The 11,022-nt window shown below is 37.9% G+C and overlaps 1 protein-coding gene across 9 annotated transcripts in view; it reads left to right on the top strand.

Moving 5' to 3' along the window:
- Positions 1 to 209: 209 nt before the first annotated feature.
- RBM46 (RNA binding motif protein 46) overlaps positions 210 to 11,022 on the top strand; it is a 51,516-nt gene continuing 40,703 nt past the window's right edge. For 3 of the 9 annotated variants that reach the window (XM_059374872.1, XM_059374838.1, XM_059374880.1), the window contains exon 1: positions 480 to 877. The gene's annotated coding sequence lies outside the window, so the exon portion shown is untranslated. Of the gene's footprint in view, positions 339 to 478; positions 878 to 1,581; positions 1,670 to 11,022 lie in introns of those variants that run through there. The other 6 variants (XM_059374890.1, XM_059374908.1, XM_059374857.1 and 3 more) reach the window with 5 other exon arrangements.

Below are 11,022 nucleotides of genomic sequence, written 5' to 3'. Positions count from 1 at the left end.
ATTGGTTAAAGTGCTTGTCGCTCCACGCGCTTTTAGTCCCCTCAGAGAGCCTCATTCAGATGAAAACTGTGGTCCCTCCCACTCGCCCCTCCCCGTCTCCTCCCCGGGGCTGGTCACTGATTGGTTGAGGTTCCACTCCTCGTGGGGAGGTCTAGACCAGTGCGCGCAGCGCCTGCTGGGAGACAAACCTAGGCGCGAGGACCGCGCGAGCTCCTCCGTGTGGGCTCCCCTCCCCCTGCGGCGACTTCCGCTCTGACCGACTGGTCCCCGAAACGGTGGCGGCGGTTTGTGGTCGTTGGTCTCAGGGATTTAGGACCAACATTTGAAGGCCAGAAGGGGTGAGGAGGGGATGGGGACAGCGGGGTCACTGCCAAACCGCTGGTAACGGCTGGAGACCCTGCCTCCCAGCCGCAAAAGGCCCTGCCCGACACACTGTCACGCCAAATGCGCAGTGGGGACCCACGCCCCGCTGGAGGCGGTGTCTGCCGGTTTCGCCGTTCTCACTCCCCTGCCCCGTCGAGCCTCGGGAGAGCTAGTGTCAGAGGCTGGGCTTCCTGGCCCCAGAGGGCATCTTTGACTGGATAACTCCCGCTGTCACCCTTTGCGCCGCGTGGTACGAGGCGTCTGGCTCCCAGTTCCCCGGGCCGTCGGGGGGGCCCCTCGGCGGCTCCCTCCGCCCCCCCGGCGCCCTTCCCTCTTTCTGCCTTATTTCCGCTCTCCCCCGCCGCCTTCCGGCTGCTTCCCACCTGCTGCCCTCCATGTTCTCCTAACCCCGCGTCCGTCGACCGCCACACGTCGAGGGTGTCCGGCCGTTGTCGCGCTCGCGCGTTCCCCTCTAGAGGCTTTGGGACGACGTCCGGGGCGTCCCGACTGCTGGGTGAGATTTGGCAATCCGGTCGTTTTCACGGAGTTCTGGGGATGAGCCTCGAACTTTCCTCTGCCTTTGACCCTTTCTCTTTATTCCCCAAGTGCTCTCTTGTGTGTAGGGGTTTGAACAGCGAAAGGTTGCGGGTGTGCGGGCAAGATAAGACCCCCTACCACCCCCCTGCCCCGCGACTCGCGCCGCAGGCCGCCACGGACGGTAATACTCGCAATAGTATCTGTGTTTCCTGACGTCAAGTAGTTTCAATTACAAACTTTTTAGCGTCTTTTCTTTGGAGTCCTGGAAGGACCACGAAACCTGGAGTCCGGAGATCCGGGCTTTAATCGTGGCGTTGATGCGAATTCTGAGATCCTTGGGAAGCCAGGACCAGTGAATTGGGGCACCAGTTTCCTCCTCTGTGAATTTGGTTAATGTTGAAGTTTCTTTTAAGCTCTCCCTTTCTATTCTTGACAAGTAATTTATAGCCTTTATAATATACGATGATTGTAACACAGGCCGATATTACCGATGGAATACCCGGAGGAGCTTTTCAAGACTCGGCTTCTCTTTACAGATCTGTTCCACTTTGTGCTTGAGAATGGCGTCAGAGTCAGCAAGCAGGATATGTTGAGTGTATAAGTACACTAATATATAAATAACATACCCACTGTTGGTAGGATTTTCCTTACATGAATAATAGGAAGATATTTTCATTTCAGGAATCACTACAATGTTGCGCCTTTGGACAAACTTCAGAGATTTTCAGAATTAAAGCTCCTCAGCTGTAATGATTGACTTCTTTCCAGGGTACATATCTAAAGGTTTCTTCTTAAAAATTTGTTTTTTTTTTTTTTTGCAATTATGGCAATAATAGACATAAAGATCTGTTAGTGCTGCAATTAGCAGCGCCTTAATTTCTGTTTAAGGGACTGCTTATTTGCTAATTTTCACTTTAGAGGGTGGAGTATTGGACTTGAGCATTATTGCCAAAGATTATAATACATATCAACGTCTGGAATATACATGTGTAATATTGGATGTATTATGAGTTAACAATTATAAGAATATGCCGAATTTATGGACTGAAATTAAGCCTCATATTTTTAATGCTGTCATTTTTGTTGTTAGGAAACAGACATGTTTTAAGGAGGGTTTGTAACTATAAATGAAATAATTGTAAAATCTGTCTGGATTTGTATATTAATGCTGGGTTGTGTCTTATTTTATTTTATCATTGGTAAAGCAAAAACAAAAAAAAATTGAAAGAAAATGTGATCTCTATGTTCAAACTGTCACATTTTGGATGAAAGCTTTTAGAAAAACTTATGTAAGGAGTAGCAGTGTATTAGGTAGTGGCATACAAGAATTTTGGTTGTATTGTGGATATCTTTATCCTAAATTCCGAGAATTTTGTGTTCAACACAGTATTTAAAAAATTTATTGTTAATTATAAATTAAAAACTGTACTGCCCTCCACAGTATTACTAAAAGTTGTGAAACACCCAGTGCCAACGCTTTTTATACATTATATATTTAACTTCTAGAAATAAAAATGTGTCCTCATATTTTAATAAAAATAACCAAAATGGAATTGAATTGATCCATCTATACCTTTTTACTCTGAAATACTGTTAGACTTCTAAATCCATACACTTTTGAATCATCCTTCTCAGTTTCCAACCATGTGGAAAATAGTGCAGTCTGTTAATAAAATGAGCTGCCAGTAAAAAACTTTCATTGACTTGGCCTCTGTGGTCTAAGCATACCATACTCAATTGAACTAACAAATCAGGAATTTAATACCATGTAATTTAAGGAATGCCATAAAGATCTAATGTGATTTCTATAAAAGCATTTTGATACCTTAAAAATTAATGTTTTCTTCACTATTGTATTCACATTTTAAAAATCATAGTAAAATTTATAAAATGTTCATTTTCACTTGATAAATTTTTACTGTAATTCATAAAATGAAGTTTCAACTTAAGTAGTTTAAATGTGGCTGACACAGATTTCTTTAGATAAATGATTAATTTTCATGTATATTTTGCTAAAATAGTGCTAGTTATTTTTTGGCTAATATCTATTTTGAAAGGCAGTATGAATTTGAAAATTTATATTTTTGCCAACTTATTAAGGATGCTTAAAATTAATGAGGATAAAGTTAGCAGTTAAAGCTAAAGGCTTGATTTGAACTGTTAGTTTGAACTGTTAGTTGAATACCTATCCTGTGATTGGTTATGCCATGTGGCTGTCTACTTTATAGCTCAGAGGATTTTTTTCTTTAACTTTTCTTCTAATTTTACTTTGGAACTGAGCTGGGGAGGAATCTTTGAAGTTCAAAATTCAGGAAAAAAATTTATCCATGAAAACTAGAGTTTATATGTGATATAATAACTTTTATAACAACTTTTAATCTGCTGTCCCTGCTTTTTTTTTTTTTTTTTTTTTTTGCTGTTTATGTCAAGAACCTCCTTCCTTTACTCAGATTCCTTGGGTCAGCAAGACTAATTGAGCCTAGAAGCTTCAGTTGGTATGTCAGTTTGGTTATGATATATAGGACTGCTATGCTTTCTTGGAATTCTGGTAATTCTCAGATTGATTTTGGAATATTTTATAATAAATATAAAGACATGATATGCCTGTTTTAGATTTGATTTTTAATTCTCTTGTTAAGGTTCTTAAATTCTGGCTTTTTTTAGAAATGTATTTTGTTAAGTATGGTATTAAAGTTATATATTTTTAGATTTTTGCATTAGCTATGTGTATATATTACTTGTGTTGTGGAGGCTTTAGGAAAAAGCATATATTCCTTTCCTTTTTAAAAAAAATTATTTGGGAGAGAGGGAGAGCAGAGTGAGAGAGAGAGAGAGAGTGCACACACATAGAAGTTGAGGAGAGGAGCAGAAGGAGAAGCAGATACCCCACCAAGCTCAAGACTCAGTCCCAGAACCCAGGGATCATGACCTGAGCCAAAGGCAGACATTAACTGAGCCACCCAGGTGCCCCTTTCTGAAGAGAGGGTGAGACAAAAGAAAAAAAAAAAAAAAAGGTGAGATTAGTGACTCTCTTGTATGTCTTATACTTATGTAATTTTAAGTTTTTAAGATATTTTGGTTGAGATTTCTTTAATGTATGAAGTCCAGCATAGTTTTCTAGTTGTTATCTATTAAAAAGAGTCTTTAATGTGTAGACTGAGCAATTTCAACATGACACGCTAGATATCTTTAAAAATACAACTTTAGAGACATGAATTGACCCAAAATATATATCTGTAAGTAATTGCTGGGGTGGGTTTTATTGCACACATCAGCCATTTACAGTAAGCTGTGAGTTACAGAAAAACAAAACAAAACTGTGTATTAATTAAATTCTACATCTTGGGTAGAATGGAAGCAGAAGGTATATTTACCAGTTGTTTTTATAGCAGTAAATAGATATGTAAGGTAGCATATTAAACTAGTGGCATGTTTAAAATATATAAATCTCATATTTGCCACTTCTCCACATTGTATCAACGTAATCTCTTTAGTGTAATGGACCAGCGTAGTGTCCCATGGGGTGGGCCATCTTAAGTTTATAAATGTCTGAAGGTTTGAGCCACAGGTCTTTTCGGTTACTAGTTTTGTGACCTTAAGCAAGTCTAATATTCTCTTAGTAGAACATCTTCAAGGATGGTATAATGTCAAAACCTGGTAAAAACAATCTTAAATGGAGAAAGGTAGCTTTATTATTTTTAAAAAAATGTTTCTTCAGAATATCACATATACTTGGTCTTCAAATGTAAACACATTTTTAAAATGGATCAAGCTAAAGGCTTGATTTGAACTGTTACTTGAATAATCAGTCTCATTACAAGGATGACAGAATGTTGACTATTTAAAAAGACAGTGTAGAAGGTTCCTGAGTGGCTCAGTGTGTTAAGCCTCTGCCTTTGGCTCAGGTCATGATCTCAGGGTTCTGGGATAGAGGCCCGCATCAGCTCTCTGCTCAGCAGGGAGTCAGCCACCCCCCACCCCTCTGCCTGCCTCTCTGCCTACTTGTGATCTCTCTCTCTCTGTGTCGAGTAAATAAATAACATAAAAAAAAAAAAAAAAGTGTAGAATCATTTTTCACTGGTCCAACCAGGACAGTTTTAAAATATTTTCTGATTATATTTGGAAAGATTGTTCTTAATTAAGCATGAAAATAAGAAAGTTATGTCTTGGGGGTGCCTGGATAGCTTAGTCGGTTAAGTGTCCGACTCTGGATTTCAGCTCATGATTTTGGGGCCATGCTGGTTGTGGCACCTGCTTAGGATTCTTTGTCTCCTTCTCCCTCTCTTCTCTCCTGCCTCTCACTCTCTCTTTAAAAAAAAGTTATATCTTGGAAAAGGAGGTTAAGTTAGGCCATATCGTAGATGGGACACAAGTGGGTAAAAGGTCAGAGGGGAAGTTAAGAAATTGTGGGTTGAATCTAATATGATGGAATTCAGTATGGCTTTAAAATCCAATTACTTTGACATAGGCTAAGAAAGATTTGGGTATTTTGTTGACAGTATGCTTGATTTGAAACATCAATGCCATGCAGCTATATAGAACACTAACACATCTTTCTCTGTAATTTTGGCCACTATGCTTTTAAAGAAAAAAGAGTCAGGATAGTGAGGGAACATGAAACTGTTTGTGTAAAGAGTAGTTAAGGCAGCATTTTCTAAATAATTTCAGAGAAAGTTAATAGAAGTAGTAAGGTCGTGTAGGGTGGAAGGAGTAGGGTATTGTGTTGAAATAGGAGTTATAGCTGAAAGATTTGTTTTAACTGAAAGTTTTCATGGCCTTAAATACACTGATTTTCATTGTGATACTCTTAAAAGAGTGGTATAGTGATTCTCAGATGTATTTAGGTATGGAACACATTTTTGAGGGCTGTTAATTGCTCTTGGAATAGTATTCTAAGGGATACCATTTTAGGAAATGTTGGGTTTAAGGTGGGTGATAGAATGAGATAATTTTTAGGATCTCTAAAAAATCTGACATTATTTATTAGAGTTTTTCCAAGAGGTTTTTTTTTTGTTGACTTCTCCCCCCTCTAAGTTAATACAGGTGTGTTTTTTTTTTTTTTTAATGGTATAGTTTTTCAAGAGGCATGAGTAACTGAATAGTTGTTACAGTTGTATTTAAAAAAAAAAAGATTGATGTGAAAAAAAATTTGGATTTAGATACTGGTTTTGCAATTTATATGATTTCAGGCGAATCACATCACTTTTCAGAGATCTCAGATTATTAAATATCTAAAATGGAGGTAGTCTAAAGTAGAGCTTGGAGCCCAACATTTAGGCAGACAGGTCTCTGATTTGAGTATCTACCCTACCAATTTGTGGGCACTATAACTTTATCTTAGTCTCAGTTTATTTTTGAAATAAAATAGAATAGTACCTCACAGGGTAATGAAATGATGTTTATAAAGTGTCTGTCATGCAGGGTATATAAGGTGCTAAATAAATGAATGCAGAAATAAACATAAAATGGAATTTCCTAGATTAGGAATGTAAAGGTAAATGTTGTAAAGTAACCCGTCAAAGATCTCCTGACTAAGCACAGAATTCAGGTCTTCTCTCACCCAAGTCTATTATTTCTAATTGCAATAATCCCATCCTTTCTGTCTTATTCACTGAATGGTAATCACATACCAGGGAGTGTACCTGGTGGTAGAGATTTGGAAATGAAAGGCTAGACTCTGGCTATTTGGCAGAATTTAGGGGAGAGGGAGGTAGAAGGGATTGACAGACCAGCACTCTCAGATGGGTTCTGTGATGATAGTACAAATAGAGGAATACTTAGTTAGCATTTAGACGGGAGGGTCACGGGGAGGTTTTCCTAAAGGATATTAGGAATGGGAAAGGCAAAGAGAGTGAGAAAGGACTGTGGGAACAGGCTATATACAAAGGCTGGTATGTGAGAACTTGGCACATTTGACAAATTGCAAAAAGGTAAGTATTGTTGTTCACATATATTAAGAAATGAAATTGGAGAAGTAGACTGGGCCAGATTATGAAAGGACTTTTAAAAGTGACCTTTTGTTTTTCTTTCTTTCTTTTTTAAAGATTTATTTATTTATTGCAGTGAGGGGAAGGAGGAGAGGAAGAGGGAGAGATTCAAGCAAGACTCTTCACTGAGCACAGAGCCCCAGATGCTGCTCTTGATTTGATCTCAGGACTCTGAGATCAGACCTGAGCTGAAACCAAAGTTGAATGCTTAATTGACTGTGATACCTAGGCAACACTATGGCTTTTTAAAGAGTTTAGATTTTATATTTAAGGAAGAGTGGAAACCCTCAAAAAGGCTTCTTGCTTTTAATACAAGTAGTACATGTTTTTGGCAGTCACAGAAAAGTGAAAATTAGAGTACTCTGACTCCTCATTCCTACTTACCAGTGATAATTACTGTTTAAATGTCTTGTAAATATTTCTAAATTTTTTTTATGCTTCTACAAACGTGTGAATGTATATGTGAATATCTTTAAACAAAATATTTCGGTTGGTAGACCAGTAAACATCTTGTTTTCCAATGTAATTTTTTAAAGATTTTTATTTATTTATTTGTCAGACAGAGATCACAAGTAGGCAGAGAAGGCAGGCAGAGAGAGGAAGGGAAGCAGGCTCCCTGCTGAGCAGAGAACCCAGTGCAGGGCTTGATCCCAGAACCCTGGGATCATGACCTGAGCCGAAGGCAGAGGCTTTAACCCACTGAGCCACTCAGGTGCCACCCTCATATATTTCTTAGTATTTTTCCATATCAGTACATACAAATCTGACATTCTCTAACAGTTACATAATATTCCATTATGTAGTTAACCATAATTTTTAAATATTTTATTCATAGACAACTAGCTATTTTTTTAGATTTTTTGGTCTTTTTTTAAAAGATTTTATTTATTTACTTGAGAGAGAGAGATGCTTAACCAACTGAGTCACTCAGGGCCCTTCCAGATTTTTGCTTTTACATACCTTGTTTCAGCCCACATATTTTTGCATACTTGTGAAACTATATCTGTAGGTTAATTTTTTAGTGATTACTAAGTTTATAAACACTTTAGATTTTGATAAATATTAGCAAATTTCCATCTAAAAAGATAATTCCAATTAAATACATGCCTCTTAACAATATATGAAGTCCTATGAGGATTTTTCTGAATTTTCTGTAGATTCTTCATCCAACAAATAATTCTTGAGCACCTACTATGTACAAAACACTGTAATGGATAGCAGGCTAATTGTTCAAGGCATATGGAGTCTCTGCCCTTAGACGCAGCCCAGAGTTAAAACCATAGGAAGTCCATAGGTGGTGTTTGGTCTGTACAGTGTTTGTTACTGTTTATATATTTGATATAATTTTCAGTTTTTTGTTTGGTTTATTTTGGTTTTTTTGAGTATGCAATACTCTGTTTTCAAGGAACCATGTTTGAATACTTCCACTTGGCAGGAAGTTACCTTCTGTGTCAGTCCTTTCTAACTTAGCACAGTTCTGTCTGCTAAGTAGAAAGTTATATTACTCTCTGTCCCCAGCACCAGACATTCGTGATTGTAATTCTGCCCCTTAGGGTCATCATTATGACTGAAAGTCCAGTAAAGTGACTTGGACATAGAAAACATTTAATAACGGTATAGAGAATTGAACTGAATTTTGAGAATTTGACTCATTAAGTTTTGAATTGGAATTTAGAACTAATATATAACCAGGACTGTTTGAACATGATTTTCTACCAGATTACTTTTTAGTCATGCCATTTTTATGTCTGTTGAGTATCACACATGTAAATGCAATAACGTTTATGTAGCTTAGCAATATTTTACTTTATTTTTTATTGAAGTATAACATATAGTATTATGTAGTTTCAGGTGTACAGTATAGTGACTAAACAGTTCTGTGCATTTTCAGTGCTTATCTCAGTGTACTCTTAATCTTCCTCATCTCTTTCACCTACCACCCACCCATATCCCTTCTGGCAGCCACCAGGTTTCTCTGTAAGAGTTTGTTTTGAGGATTTTGGGGGGTTTCTGTTTTGTCTCTTTTGTTGTCTGTCCATTTGGCTTTATTTCTTAAATTCCACATATGAGTGAAATCTTACGGTTATTTGTATTTCTCTGACTTACTTGGCTGGCTTAGCGCAATACCCTCTAGGTTCATCCATGTTGTCACAAATGGCACAACTTCATTCTTTTTTTATGGCTGAATATATTGCACTATATGGAATATGCCACTTCTTCTTTATCCATTCATTTATCAGTGGACACTTAGGTTGCTTCCATTTCTTGGTCTTTATAAATAATGCTGCAGTGAACATAGGGGCACATACATCTTTTTAAATTGGTGTTCTCTTATTCTTTGGGTAAACACCCAGTAATGGAATTACTGGATAATATGGCAATTCTATTTTTAATTTTTTGAGGAACCTCCATAGTGTTTCCCATGGTGGCTGTACCAAATGCATTCCCACCAGTTCTGCAGTTTAGTAGGTAAAAGTAGCTCTTTGGTTCTCAAATTAAAAAAAAATTTGAGTCACATAAAAATCTGCAGATTTCTGGCTCCCCTCCTGAAAAACTGGAAAATTTGGCATAACTGGGAGACTGGATTTGATCATGATAACAATTTGCTAGAATTTTGTAGCCCTTTTCAGATGGTGCTTAACACTTCTTAGAGTCTTATCCTTGGCCTTTCTGCTTATCTAACATTTCTTCCCAGGGACTTGTAGGCATTTGAATTGGTCATTTAGTGGATACAAAAACTTAACATGTGCAAAACTGAACTGTTTCTACCCCTAAAGTCTGTTCGTTTTCCTCATCTTTCTGCTTCTCATGGCCCAGGCCAATACTGGGGTGTTATCCTTGACTTCTCTGTTTATCTCACAACCCATATCCAGTCTGTCAGTGAATTCTGTTGGATGTATTTTAAAAATATATCTCATATCAGAGACTCCTTCTTTTCTTCTTTTTCCCTTCACCAGCCTCTCTGGTCCATTCTGCCATTTTCTGTCACCTGAATTTTAGTTGTAGTCTTCTCATTAGTCTCCCTGTTTCCACTTTTTGCTTTCCATTTTTGTTGTTGTTGTTAAAGGTTTGATTTTTAAAGTAAACTCTACACCTAGTGTGGGGCTCGAACTCAGAATCTGAGATCAAGAGTTGCATGCTCTACCAACTGAGCCAACCAGGCATACCACCTCTTTTCACTTTCCAAAACGGTAGCCAAAAGACCCTTTTGAAAGGAAAGATCCTATTACTCCTGTGTTCAGGAACCTATGGTGGCTTCTCATTTAACTCAGAATAAAAGCTAAAGTCCTTTGTGACCTGACTTACAAGGTCTGTGTGTCACGTGACAGCTTGTTATCTCTTTGACCTCCTCTCCTACTATTCTTATCACACCCCCCACCGTCTTACCATACCAGTTCCCTTGCCTGTACTTTTTGTGTGCCATGCACACTTGTACCTTGTACCTTTGTCTTCGTTTTTCTATTTGTGTGCAGTGCTTTTCCCAAATACCTGCATGGATAGGTTTCTTAATTTTTTGCTCAAATGTTATCTTCTCATTGAGGTCAGTAGTAGTTATCCTATTTAAAATTATACTCTCTCTTCTGTCAGTTCCTTCCATGAGTCCTATCCCTGTCTGTCCCCTGCAACACTACTACCTTTCACATATATTCCTACCTTATTACTTTCATTATCAGAATTTTGGTCTTTTATTTACTGATGTATTCCAGACATAAGGAATAGTATCCACATACAATTGGTGCTCAACAAACATTTGTTGGACAAGTGAATGAATCCTGAGTTTGCAATCCCTGGTCTGCAGTTTGTGCTTTTCTTATTATTTTATTAGTCAATTTATTAGACAATAATACTTATTAGAAGTTAGTTTTATTTATTGTTGCATATTAATTAGATAGTAAATACATTTATAGTGTTTATATGAAAATAGTTTTCAGCCCTTAATACTTAATCCTGGTAAGAACGCTGTGAGGTAGAAACTATTATTATCCACTTTTTTTTTTTTTAAGATTTTATTTATTTATTTGACAGACAGATCACAAGTAGGCAGAGAGGCAGACAGAGAGTGAGAGAGAGAGGAGGAAGCAGGCTCCCTGCTAAGCAGAGAGCCCAATACAGGTCTTGATCCCAGGACCCTGGG

This window comes from Mustela nigripes, chromosome 1, assembly GCF_022355385.1.
Source record: "Mustela nigripes isolate SB6536 chromosome 1, MUSNIG.SB6536, whole genome shotgun sequence".
Classification (NCBI taxonomy): domain Eukaryota; kingdom Metazoa; phylum Chordata; class Mammalia; order Carnivora; family Mustelidae; genus Mustela; species Mustela nigripes.
The sequence above is the reverse complement of the archived record's forward strand: the minus strand, read 5'-3'. Positions and strand labels throughout refer to the sequence as shown.